The sequence below is a fragment of the Hylaeus volcanicus genome, chromosome 1 (genome assembly GCF_026283585.1).
Source record: "Hylaeus volcanicus isolate JK05 chromosome 1, UHH_iyHylVolc1.0_haploid, whole genome shotgun sequence".
Lineage (NCBI taxonomy): Eukaryota > Metazoa > Arthropoda > Insecta > Hymenoptera > Colletidae > Hylaeus > Hylaeus volcanicus.
In genome coordinates, this window is record NC_071976.1 from 12,394,871 (window position 1) to 12,407,077 (window position 12,207).

Consider the following 12,207-nt stretch of genomic DNA (forward strand, 5'->3'; position numbering starts at 1 on the left):
GTATTAGTGACTTTTACAAAAGTGACATAAGTAAAAAGCCACTTTGCTTTGATTTGCTTTGCTTTGAAGAAATATATTTTCTTTGTTAAAAATGCACAATTCATTGTTATGTTTCAAAATTTTAAAAATGATAAAAAAATAATAAATTTCATAAACGAAAACTATTAAAGACAAGACAAATTTTAAAACATTCAGTTGGTTATAATGTTGTTTGTGTATAGTGTATAGTGAATTCATTGACAGGGTTTTCAAACAAGTCGATCGATGCCTTACTTAAATTTTGCTTTCATTAACCATTTAACTGCGAGACAATTTTTGCTGGAGATTCTAAAAGACGTAGAGGCGTAAATTTTTAAAAAATTTCAGCTTCCAGGGAATGACAAAACGAACCTTTTTTATATTTACAATTTATTCGTAGGATGTTTAGTTTCAAAAATAAAAATTCAAAACTTGGAATACCTTTTTCCTGACATCTCGTAATGGTCTGATCCTATTGCTGTTGTCTTTAAGAAAAAATAAACAATAGTCGAACAATCGAATTTAAGAAGAATATCACCTTATAGAGAATGCCACAATAAAACTTTTTTATATTTACAATTTATTCATAGGACGTTTAGTTTCGGAGATAAAAATTCAAAACTTGGAATACCTTTTTTCTGAAATTCAATTTTTTCAAACGAAATTCTAACTTTTCCATTTATATTTTCGAAAGTAAGTATCCTATAAATAAACTATACATATGAAAAAGTTTCGTTTCATCTAATATTAGATTGACTTCGACGATATAGTCCGATTGTCATTTTATCGACACTTCGAGTTCCAAAGAAACTAAACCTAAAGAAACATTATTGGTGGTAGATTTGTTGCGTGAATCCTAGTGGTGAATGAGAGTCACCTCTCGAGTGCAAAGGGTTAAAGACTGGCAATGTAGCAGGGATGTGTACCCCAATGCCGCAGCGCTAGGAAAAATCCTTAAAAAGATACAAAACAAAATATGGAGTTCACAAGGGATTCCGGTACTTAGCTCGATGAATCGAATAACAAAGAAAGGGCTAGTTTCCTGTTTTGGCTAGCTGGGGTAAGGATAGAACAGAGTTCAACAGTTTTAGGTGTAATAAGCATTTAGCTGCCGCTACGCGTTTGTATGCTATGCACGCTACACACTCCATGAACAAACAAACCATATTCCTCTGCTAAACCTACCGCGCCTGATCAAATGATCGTTTTCAAACTTTTACGCGCAATATCTTACATACAATATCATCACATCGTTACTTTCTCGAGTATTCTTACAATTTGTTCAATGAGTTCTTTGTCTGAAACTATAGACTTAACCCGTTGTTAATCGGTCACGAGTAAACTCGTGTTTACACTTGCATTATCTATTTCAATTTATGAAAACCAGGGCGATATAAAATATTGCAAGAGCTTTGATCATCGTGTTTTATATGTAAAATATTTCATTTCAATTCATTATGTTGGTAAAATATAAATAAAGTTTATTTGAGTTTATTTAGATTGTTTTAATTTCACATTCAATTACGAAATAATAGCCGGTGACATGAAGTCGCTTCTGTGTAAAATTGCTTGTCAACAATTATGTTGTTATTAGAAGATCGTGATTTGATTTTGAGAAAACTCAGTGCATAACGATAATTGCCTTATAGTTTTTTAGATACTCTAATAGGCATTCGTTATTTATAAACTTTTTAAAACTATTCTGAAATTGATCCTAAAGTGATATAAATAAAAATTTGAATACACTTTCTCGCTTTCTTTTTTCATAAATGAAAAATTGAGTGAAAACTTAGTCATTTGTCCTGAGTTATTCTATCGTATATTCATCATTATGTCTTTTCTCAGGCAAGAAAATACAGGGTGAAATCGAAAATTCGAAATTTCGTAGATAGCTTTACAACCTTACTACACTGTTGGCTCAATTGGAATAAATGTACAGGTTTTATTATACATAAAGAGATAACCAGAGAAAGAATTGCATGGCAACAATTTTTATTCCAGTTAGCCGAAGAACTTGGCACAAAATTTCAAAAATTGCAACAGAAAAATAAGGTTCAATTTCATGTGTGCGAAGAACTTGCCAAATGAGATATTACAAAGGCAACAAACCAACCACGATCAAAAGATTATCTAAGTATTTACGTTGAAACTATTTTACGACTCAAAGGTGGTGTAATCCATTAACCTCATTTAAAGTTAATTTTTCAGGATAGGAAAACGTGATTCGATCTTGAATCAATAAATTATCACTTCACAAAGACTTCTTATTAAATTGTATAGATTAATTAAAGAGAAATATAATTACAATGCCTATAAGAAACAAAAATATGTAACGATGAAAGAATATATAAGCAAATTAAAGAAATAAGTTTTATATACATATATATTGCATTTGGCACATTCAAGAAAAACGAAAAAGGAGCAGAAAGTATTACATATTCTTTCAGTAGGTCGCAGTCTAACATACCACTAACCTGCAATATAATAAGACACATCATTCAATAATCTCGATTTCCGTTTCAAAAACTTGAAACTTTTTTTACAGTTTCTTAAAGTTTCATGCGCGGGAATATTGTTATTTGATCAATACAGCTACGAAAACTAATATTTTATCATGACAATTGAATCGATACTCATATTCTATAAAGTAGCTTTTTAAAAAATACTCATTTCTATAAAGTAGCAGACGAATGACGACAGAGAAACGCTTCAGTCAGGACAGAGCTGTACACTAAAACAACTTGACAACTACTTAGAGTGACTCGAAAAGAGTCAGCCCTTCGTTCGTCTGAGGTTTCGCTCTAGCAGGAAAAAGTGTTACCTTGAAGTTTCTCTTACCTTGTTTTTGAAACTACCTTTTTGTTACCTAGCTGACACGAGATATTGTAGACTTAATCAAATTTTTAAGAAATATTCAACATAGAATTATCTTAGCATATTACTTTTCCAATATCTTAATTATTTAATTTCTTATAAATATTCAAAGTTGAATTTTGTGTTTAAAATGCGGAAGTTTTTAATTTCTGTTTTATTAGAAGAGACTTTGGGAAATGGTAAATATCCATTTTCTACTATTTTGACATTATTTGATTTTATAAAGTATAATTTTATACCATTAAACTCGATTTATATTTGTCCTAATTCGCGTGATTGAATGCTTTTATAAAAGTTACCGTCTTTTAAAAGGTTTACGATACTTTTGACGAGTTTTCGTGATGTAAGAACGGTTTTCTATAAAAAGTAGTCGTATGTAAGTTTAGAGTGGCCAGTCTTTAGTTTGGTCATTACTTCTTTTTCTTCTCTAATTTTGGCTTGTTCATATATAGTTTTGTATATCTTTTGGTAAATATATTGCAGTAGACAAAACTGTTAGGAGTACGAAAAATTTTTATCGCGTAATTTAGGCTCGATAGTTTCCTCGTGTGGTCGAGCGATGTTTCATTGGTTTCAAACTGCACACTGTTTGCAGAGATTGCGCGGTATCTTCCAGTAATAATTCTTTACTACTGTATTCTGAATTAGTTTTATTGTCTTCAGTATATGGTTGTTTGTCGACTTATGTTTTCTCGCATCATAGTCAACTTTTTATTTCATCAAGCCTTCATAGGATGTTTTAATTTCTATTCCAGAATAACGGAAGGAAAGGTGTCCATCTTCTATCAGTTGACAACGTTATCCAATTATGAATATATACATGTTATGAGTATTATGTAAAAGCTAAAAGAAAACGAGGAAGGAATATATTTTCTTTGTTAAAAATGAACAATTCATTGTTATGTTTCAAAATTTTAAGAATGATCAAAAAATAATTTACCCTAGGTCACTCTCCTACTACGCTCCAATCATCTTCATCCGAAATCTTCGGTACTCCAATTCTCCAAGCCTCCGGAAACTTTCAAACATACATTACCAGCGTTTCAATACACCACCGTATTAGTGACTTTTACAAAAGTGACATAAGTAAAAAGCCACTTTGCGTTGCTTTGCTTTGCTTTGCTTTGCTTTGAAGAAATATATATTTTCTTTGTTAAAAATGATCAATTCATTGCTATGTTTCAAAATTTTTAAAATGATCAAACAATAATAAATTTCACAAACGAAAAACATTAAAGACAAGACGAATTTTAAAACATTCAGTTGGTTTTAGTGTTGTATTTTTCAAAATAAGCTAGCTCATAGAAAGTGGAGGAAATAATTGACTCTGTGTGTAAATAATAATATTATACGTTGCATGAAGGATATTCGATATCCAAGAGGGAACAATCAAGCATTTTTTTTTACAAAATACACAATAGTTTGGAAGGAAACATACCATAAAATAACATTATCATTCATTGCAATACAAATTTTGAGTTTGTATAAGAAATGGCAATTTTTTCTACTACCTCAAAGTTTGACGCGTAAACAGTTATTCATTGCATGAAGAATATTCGATACCTAGAAGAGAATAATCAACCATTTTTTTTACAAAATACACAATAGTTTGAAAGGATAGATACCATCAAATGACGTTATCACTCCTACTTATCGAAATTTCGAGTTTTCATAAAAACGAACGCGGTTAACCCTTTCGACCCTAGTGGTACATATACGTCCCAGTGAGTGCATCTAATCGCTGTTGATCAGATTACGACTGAAACTCACACAAATATTAGGTAGACTGGAAAGTAATGTAGTTTCCTTTACATCAAATTCAAACAAATTTTTAATAAATTTCTATTTTTAACCAATTATGTAATCGCCCTCGTTATTAGCAGCCTTTTGCTATCAGGTGTGCAAAATTTTGAATGATAGATTGATAAAAATCAATGAGCTGATGAGTGATAAACAAGTATTTAAAATTGCAAAAACGATATTACTTTCCAGTTCACCTAATATATGTTACAAGAAAATGAATATGATTTGCGCTGGAATAAATTATTCTTTTTTTCATTGCAGCCTCTGATTTATAGCCAACGCAAATTAAATACAGTTAATTAATGAAAGAGAAACAATATCAATTTAAATAAGAAACAGGAAGGTGATAAGGGTTTAAAGGTTACAGTTGTGGGTGGTCATGTTTGAGCACGAGTAGAGGCAAACATGTTGTCTAAACGGTGAACCGTTTGCGGTACAGTTGCACGGAGTCTGTACGCGCGTAGCTCTGATTTTCACTCTCCACGCCAATGAATGACGTAGCGAAGATACTCCGGGGTGGCGGTGGCGGCGGTGGCGGCGGCAGCGGGCCGATTCGCTCGCTCATATTCGCTAGAGCTCGCGCTAGCTCGCCTAGCCGCGCGCGCGAGTAGAGTACACACGGTCCATGCGCATGCGCAGAGGCGATTGCGCGCCGCGCCGCGCCGCGACTCGACTCGACTCGTCTCGGCTCTCCGTGGCTCGCCCTCCCCGCCGCGAAGGTGCATGCATGCATTCTATGCGGCGTGCACCGCATTAGATGCATTTCTAAGTCGCGCCGCAATAAATCGCTGAAATAACCAAGTTGGAGAGCCCCGCGCTGACCAGCGTGAGCCTCGAGACCGCGGACCCGAGTGACATCCGACGATCAACCACCGCGAACCGATCGCGATCGATACCGATCGAGGAAACGGGTGATTTTCCTTCACGCGGACTTCATTACTCCACCAAGCAGGAAGAGAGCAGGAAGAATCGCTGCTCGCGCGATTTAACGACGACCTGGACCCCGGGGGAGGAACACGAGCGTGCGAAGAAGGGGTTGCTCGCAGAGAAGCCTGATCCGGAAGCAAGAGTCGACGGGCAGGAAGTGAGAAAGGTTACCCGTTACCGTACCAGCGAGACGGTCGCGCGCGAATCGCGCTCGTGGACGCTACTTCCACGGGAAAGGGCTGCCGCGGACGCGAGACCGTTTCGAAAGAGGAAGAAAAGAATACGACGCACCGAGTCACGTGCGAACCAGTCCCTCCCACTTACGGGTCTCCGTGCCGCAGATTTCAGTGCGCTGAAAATCGCAACGTCGCGAACCTCCGGGACAGAGCTCTGCTACGCTGGCGAACCTCTTTCTCCAAAGTGACCCCGAGGTTAGTCCGGATCCGGAAGAGTCAAGGATTCAAGCTCGGGGAGGAAGATCGGAGAGCGAAGAGGACTGTCACCCGGTCGCGAGTGAACAGCGGATCGCGAGGGTCGATACACGCCTCGGGAAGACGACGAACGAGGATAGACGCGTACGGCCCTGGTGGTGTACATTTTGCCCGGCACGGCGGCTCACGAAAAACCTTCCTGACCTGTGTCGGTGTTAATCAGGAAGCACGCACGTTTTTCGCGCGAGGAGACGCGTAGGAGACGAGATTCGAGCGGCGACTGTCGGCTAGCTCCACACAGTGTCGTCCTCGACGCAGCGTCGAGCGGAACCCGCGTTGCCGGAGCGATGCACGCGGCGATCGGTGCTGGTCTTTGAAAGAAAACGGGAGAAAGTGGGAAGAGTATCGGCGGGGTCTGGTCTAGGTCCAGCGTCACCGCGATTGTTCGTGCCGAGTCGCGTCCGATAACAGCCTCGTCGCGCGTATGAAGGTGCGCTTCCGCGTTTACGTCGACGGGTGTTCGTCTCTCGTGATTAGTCGCGCGAGTGCCGTGAGACGGGGACCGGATCGGTATCGCGGGAACAGTGTCGGATGAACTGGGAACACGGACTCTGCGAATTGGAAGAGGATGGTGACGAGGACGACGACCACCACCACCGTCGCGAGAACGTCCAAGACGATGATAACGAGAGCCTGGTAGAGACCGAATAGTCGGGAGTCCGAGTTCAGGTAACACTTTAGGGCCAACACCACGGTAGCCGACCAACAACGATACCTTTCACAATTTTTTCTATCGAATCGATCTCTGCTCACACTCTTAGCGTTGTCTTATCTCTACTTGTCTTATTTATTACGTTTCTTTTTCATGCAAAAAAACGGTAATATACGGAATCTAGTCAGGCGACCCCCCGCCGTACGCTGTTCTACGGCTCGCAGGTTTTCTCTGCATGGGTTAGGCCGTGATGAAACATTGAAGCATTTATACGAAGAGTAGAAACCGCGGAGGGATTTGCAAAAGTATCGCAACGTCGAATGTGACGATTTTTCTGTAAAATTTATTTGAGAAAAGTTAGCAAGGTGTGATCATCTTTACGGGCTTTTCTTTAAAATAATTTGACCAAACAAAAAATCCTCACGTAGAAAGATAGACAATTGGATTACGAAAGATAGGTTAAAATTTTGAGTCGCTGCATTAATTTGAAAAACGTGATTTTAAGAAAAGACGCCATCCACGAAAACTTGTATAGCTTCGTTGGTCCTCGGCCAATTTGCATCAAGTTTTAGGAGAATATTTTTGAAACTTTAATGGTTCGAAAAGTGTAAACAGCGAGATCGATTTTTCAAAGCTGTTACCGTGGTGTTATTCATTAACAATCGACGAGACTCTCAGAGTGCTTCGCTATCGTCACCGAAGAGACCCGACCATGATCGATCTATCTCGCAAGCTCCGCTTTCTTTTCACTTTCCTCGCTGTTATTAACCCTGTGCGGTTGAGAGGCGAGTATCCTGGCCGATCGCCTCTATCTTTCCAGTCGTTGGGCGACTATACTCGCCAACCACGTGGGCCACATTTTTAACAAATTAAAGAATATTTGTATTCTCAAATAATTGTTTAAATATTTGCTGGAAAGGAAATAAGAATATTTTACTTTGACAAAGAATGTTTTTCAACTGCTGTTAAATATAATACTTCAATTCAGACGAAGCAATACTTTTTGTGTTTTAATTACATATCTTTTTGCATTTATTCAATATTCATTTGACTCTGCATTTTATGTTATTAATTGATTATATAGAATAATTTTTAACTCCAATCAAATATAATACCTTGATTCGGTCGAAGCAATTCTTTCTAAATTTCAGTTACAAAGTTACTAAATTCAGTTACTAAAATTCAATTATATGTTCGTATTTATTCGACATTTATTCAATTCTATATTTTACGCTACTGTTGTATTATATTAATTAGTTATAAATCATAATATTGTCTGTTTAGGATCGTCAATAGAAAATTTACAAAATACTGCATCGAAAAATATTGATCACAGCAACAAATTTTTGTTCAAAGCTTATGGGTGGATCATACCGTTCGGTAAAGACACTATTTCTAATAGTTGTATGAATGACAATCTTGGTAATGACATAATTTCAGTCAATAACCGCAAGCAGTACAGCCAACGTTAAGCGTGCTCCAACCGCAAAGGGTTAACAGAGGGGAAGTATTGGAATCGGTCGAAATTTGGCACCCCACTGCCGCCAAAAAAGAAATCCGTGCCCACGCATGTGTACGCGTGTATATATGTGATGACCACCGTTTGCTCTATACCTCACGAGTGGTTCATCCAACAATCATGAATTTTTGTATGTTGACTTTTATTTACGTAACATCGATGCAATTAAATTGTATAAAAAATACTGTCCATTCGTTTGTCTCTGTTTTTTTTTTGATTTCTTAAAAATTCAAAAATTTCAAACGTTGATTTCTATTTGTAGGAAATTAATGCCGTTACATGTTTTTTAAATTATATTCGTATATTTGAATGGGTGTACGCTGATACTTGTTTTGACTATCTATTTGAAAAAAATGAAATAAAACGATATATCTACCGTAATTTATCATCGATATAGTTTTCTTCATTTTGTATAATGGTTCTTGTTTGTCTATTCATTTTTCGATCACGTTTTTACAGAAATTCTTTTATTTCAATAAGTAGAATTCTATTATACTAGGCGTCTTTGGACAGAGTCGTCATTTTTCAACTAATGAGGTGGTTTTGCAAACTTTTAAATAATTAGTAGTTCGATAACCATATACGAAGAGTAAGGAAATTAAATTCTTCGTGCACAAATGAATCAATTTTTGGCTAGCTACAGTCGCGACTGAAAATATAAAAGATTTTGTTCCTCATTTGCTAAAATATAACAGGAATATTTTAGTTGTTATTTCTAGGATTAAATAATTAATAGACATGTGAAAAATCATACAAAACAAAGAAAACATATCAACGTTAAGTGATTGCAAATAAATTCTTTCACTTTGCACTTATTGAAAAGAAAAAAATATGCTCGTATTATTTATTGATCAATCTGATATATCAGGATTATATTGTTAGAGGACAGGAAAGAAAAGTAAAATGATGTTATTGGAAACAATATTACCCAAAGAGTCTTGCGAGATGATCGTCAGGTTTTTCGTTTGAGATCGATCGTCGACGAGTCTCTCCGGAAGAATCTCTTTCGCGCTGGAATCTAACAACTATTAATATTCCTTGCTTGCAGACGTCTGACCGGGTACACGCTTTAGCCGCAAAACTAACAAACCGAAAGCACGGAGATTGGAGGAAAATGGCTGCTACAGACTAAACTCGAAATCCCGCGCTTCTAGTTGCATCCCTCTGCCTTCCAATCGCCGCCTAGTTTTCACGGCGTTGCTTTCTTCGTTGCTTCGCTGACCCCGTAAAACACACGCTTCGCACCCTCGCTGTTCGCCACCGGCGACCGAAAAGTCCGAGAGGGTGTTCTGGTTTAATCGATTAAAAAAAAACGATGTTTTAAAAATTGTATTTTTAGAAACTTCAAAATTTTTAAAGATAATCTGAAAATGGATGTTTTGAAATTCGAAAAATTTACCAAAATACAGAACTTTCTGTTAAACAGACATTTAAAGTTTGCTCCCTACGACGTAAACAAGGGAAGCCTAAAGACAAACTTTAAACGCATTTTTCTTGAACCAACTTTTTCCGCCCTTGTGTGCTAAGTTTCTCCGACTTAAACCGATGATTTTCCGAAAGAAGATTTTTATTAGAAAATCACGAAGGAAAATTATAAAAATATTACAAATTATTAATTTTGTCCGCACCGTGAATTAAAAAAAGTTATATAGACTACACATTAAAAGCTTCACCACATCGTCAGTATTTAATATTTAGAACAAAAAAACTCTACGTCATTTTCCACAGAATATTATTTCATTCAAGAATTCCCACGTCTGATTTGTTTCAAATACGTAACCTGAGAGGAGATAAAAACACAGTGAGAACATGTCGCAAAAATTACAAATCGTTCAGACCAATGTCTCCATATTTATCGTGGAACAATTTTCAATGAAAAAAATACATGTTATGACAAAATCTTGTTTCACTACTCCTTGCAGTTTCAACAATAAAAAAAGTCTAGGAAATCGGTTATTTTTCAATCGTTGAAATCAGAACACCCCCTTAGGAAAACCCGCAAGGAAGATCGTGAAACGGCGACGCAACTATCGAAGATCGACCACGGGCGCGAAACACGCCAGGCATTCGCGGGACGATCGATCGAATAGGTGCCGGAAACGAAGGGTGGTGCACGGAAAACAAGGGCGAGAGAGGGCGGTGTAGAGCGCGGGCGGGTGATTAGTTGCTGCGTTTTGGAAAACAATGCGTTGAATTTTCGACGTCGATAAATAATACAAGACAAATAAAGTGTATCGTCGGGGAAGAGCGAAGTGGCGATCGTGTACACGAATAAATAAACAACCTTCGGCGTATGTATTGCGCACATCGAATAAAAACTGAATAAAATATAACGTGAGTGCAGACTCGTGTTTCGATAACCCCGAACGCTCATTATCCTTTCAGCGTCTACAAAAATGTATCAAGCTTCTGCCACAAAGCAGTTTCACGAAGCCGAAACACGTCAGAATCTTTGATATCGATGTATTTTCAATTTACGGTGGGCTCTAAACGAATCAAATTGTTGGAATGCAACGATTGTCACTTTCAAGTTTTGAGGAAAAGGGTCTGCTTTTCCTTAAAGCAGAAAGAGGGGTGGGGTCCTAGCAGGGACAGAAAGCGACGACCCTCAGTCCGACAAAATAAGTCAAGCGATACGGGTCGTTGTGAATTCGGACACTTCTTCCTTGAACATTCTTATATATTGTAATCTTTAAGAAAATAAATTTATAAAAATAAAATTCTAACACAAATCAATAACTCCCAATGGTCCATGTCTGAGGTGCCTACTGTATCGTAATTATAATTATCGTTATGTCAGGTAATAGTGCCTCTACCGTGAAAGTTTACAGAATCATTAATGAATGACTCGATCTGTTAACCTAGACCTTGGCTGTGAACGTGGAAGCTTCTGTAGAAATGTTCTAAATAGGGCCCTGTAGTTCCTAAGCCCAGCACTATCCAAGATCCTCCTCAGAGTCAATCTTACTACGTAAGATCTCTGCAAACGTAGATAAAAGCCAGTAGGTAAAAGAGGATGGAGAGACACTGAAGAAATAACGTGAAGTGCTGCAATATTTCAAACATAATAAAAAGCAATTTTTTCTTACAATGGAAGTACTTGAATTACGAAACTTGCGATTCAAATGTCACTTTGTGTCTGTGTAAAGCGTAATGGATTATGGATAGGGCAATTGCTGTTTCTAGAGGAAATTCACTTTGAACAGATGAATTCTGTCCTTAAATTTTCTACGACCTTTTTTCGCTATAACTTTTCAATCACTAAACGACACTTTTGTATTTGTGTTGTCAAATACTTTATTTCATTCCCTATGACATTCCTTGTGAAATGAAGTAGTACTTTTTGTGTTCTTATAATTTTTTTTTATTAGACTATTAATCCTGCTACAGAGTTATTAGCAACATGCTCATTACCGAGCATATTAGCAATTAAATTATAATTAAATCAAACAGTACACATTACAGTATCACACAGAACTTAAACTTGGATACAATTACTGAATAAGTACAGTATTATCTGCTGGTAGATTAGAAACAATATGTGACTTACGACGATAAACCATGAGATTTTAGAAACTTGAATGTATTAGTAAACTGCGGATCTTTATGCATTTATAGGAAATTTGAATGTGCAAGAATGCAAACAATATGCAAAGATATAAAAAAAGATTGAAAGTAAAGTTCATGTTATATTATTTGCAGAATAAAATAAATTCCTGTTTAGGTTCAAGTATTGTAGGAATGTTCGCGAAGATTTTATTTTGCATAAAGATCCACAGTCTAGTAATTAGTAATAGTTGAATTATTGGTTTGCTGAAAAATACATCGATCGTATGAGGTGTATTAAATATTCTTATAATTCCTAATGATGTATTCATTTTATACTTTTAAACAGGTAATTGTGTAGTAATACATGCCAAAAT

At 36.8% G+C, this 12,207-nt stretch overlaps 1 long non-coding RNA gene across 1 annotated transcript; it reads right to left on the reverse strand.

Annotated features, from left to right (window-relative positions):
* Positions 1–25: 25 nt before the first annotated feature.
* On the reverse strand, positions 26–6,778 carry LOC128878513 (uncharacterized). Its single transcript, XR_008457426.1, has 3 exons — positions 5,947–6,778; positions 3,833–3,910; positions 26–3,735 (listed from the first exon to the last, which is right to left on the reverse strand). It is a non-coding gene; the product is annotated as an uncharacterized LOC128878513 (long non-coding RNA).
* Between the last annotated feature and the right edge of the window lie 5,429 nt (positions 6,779–12,207).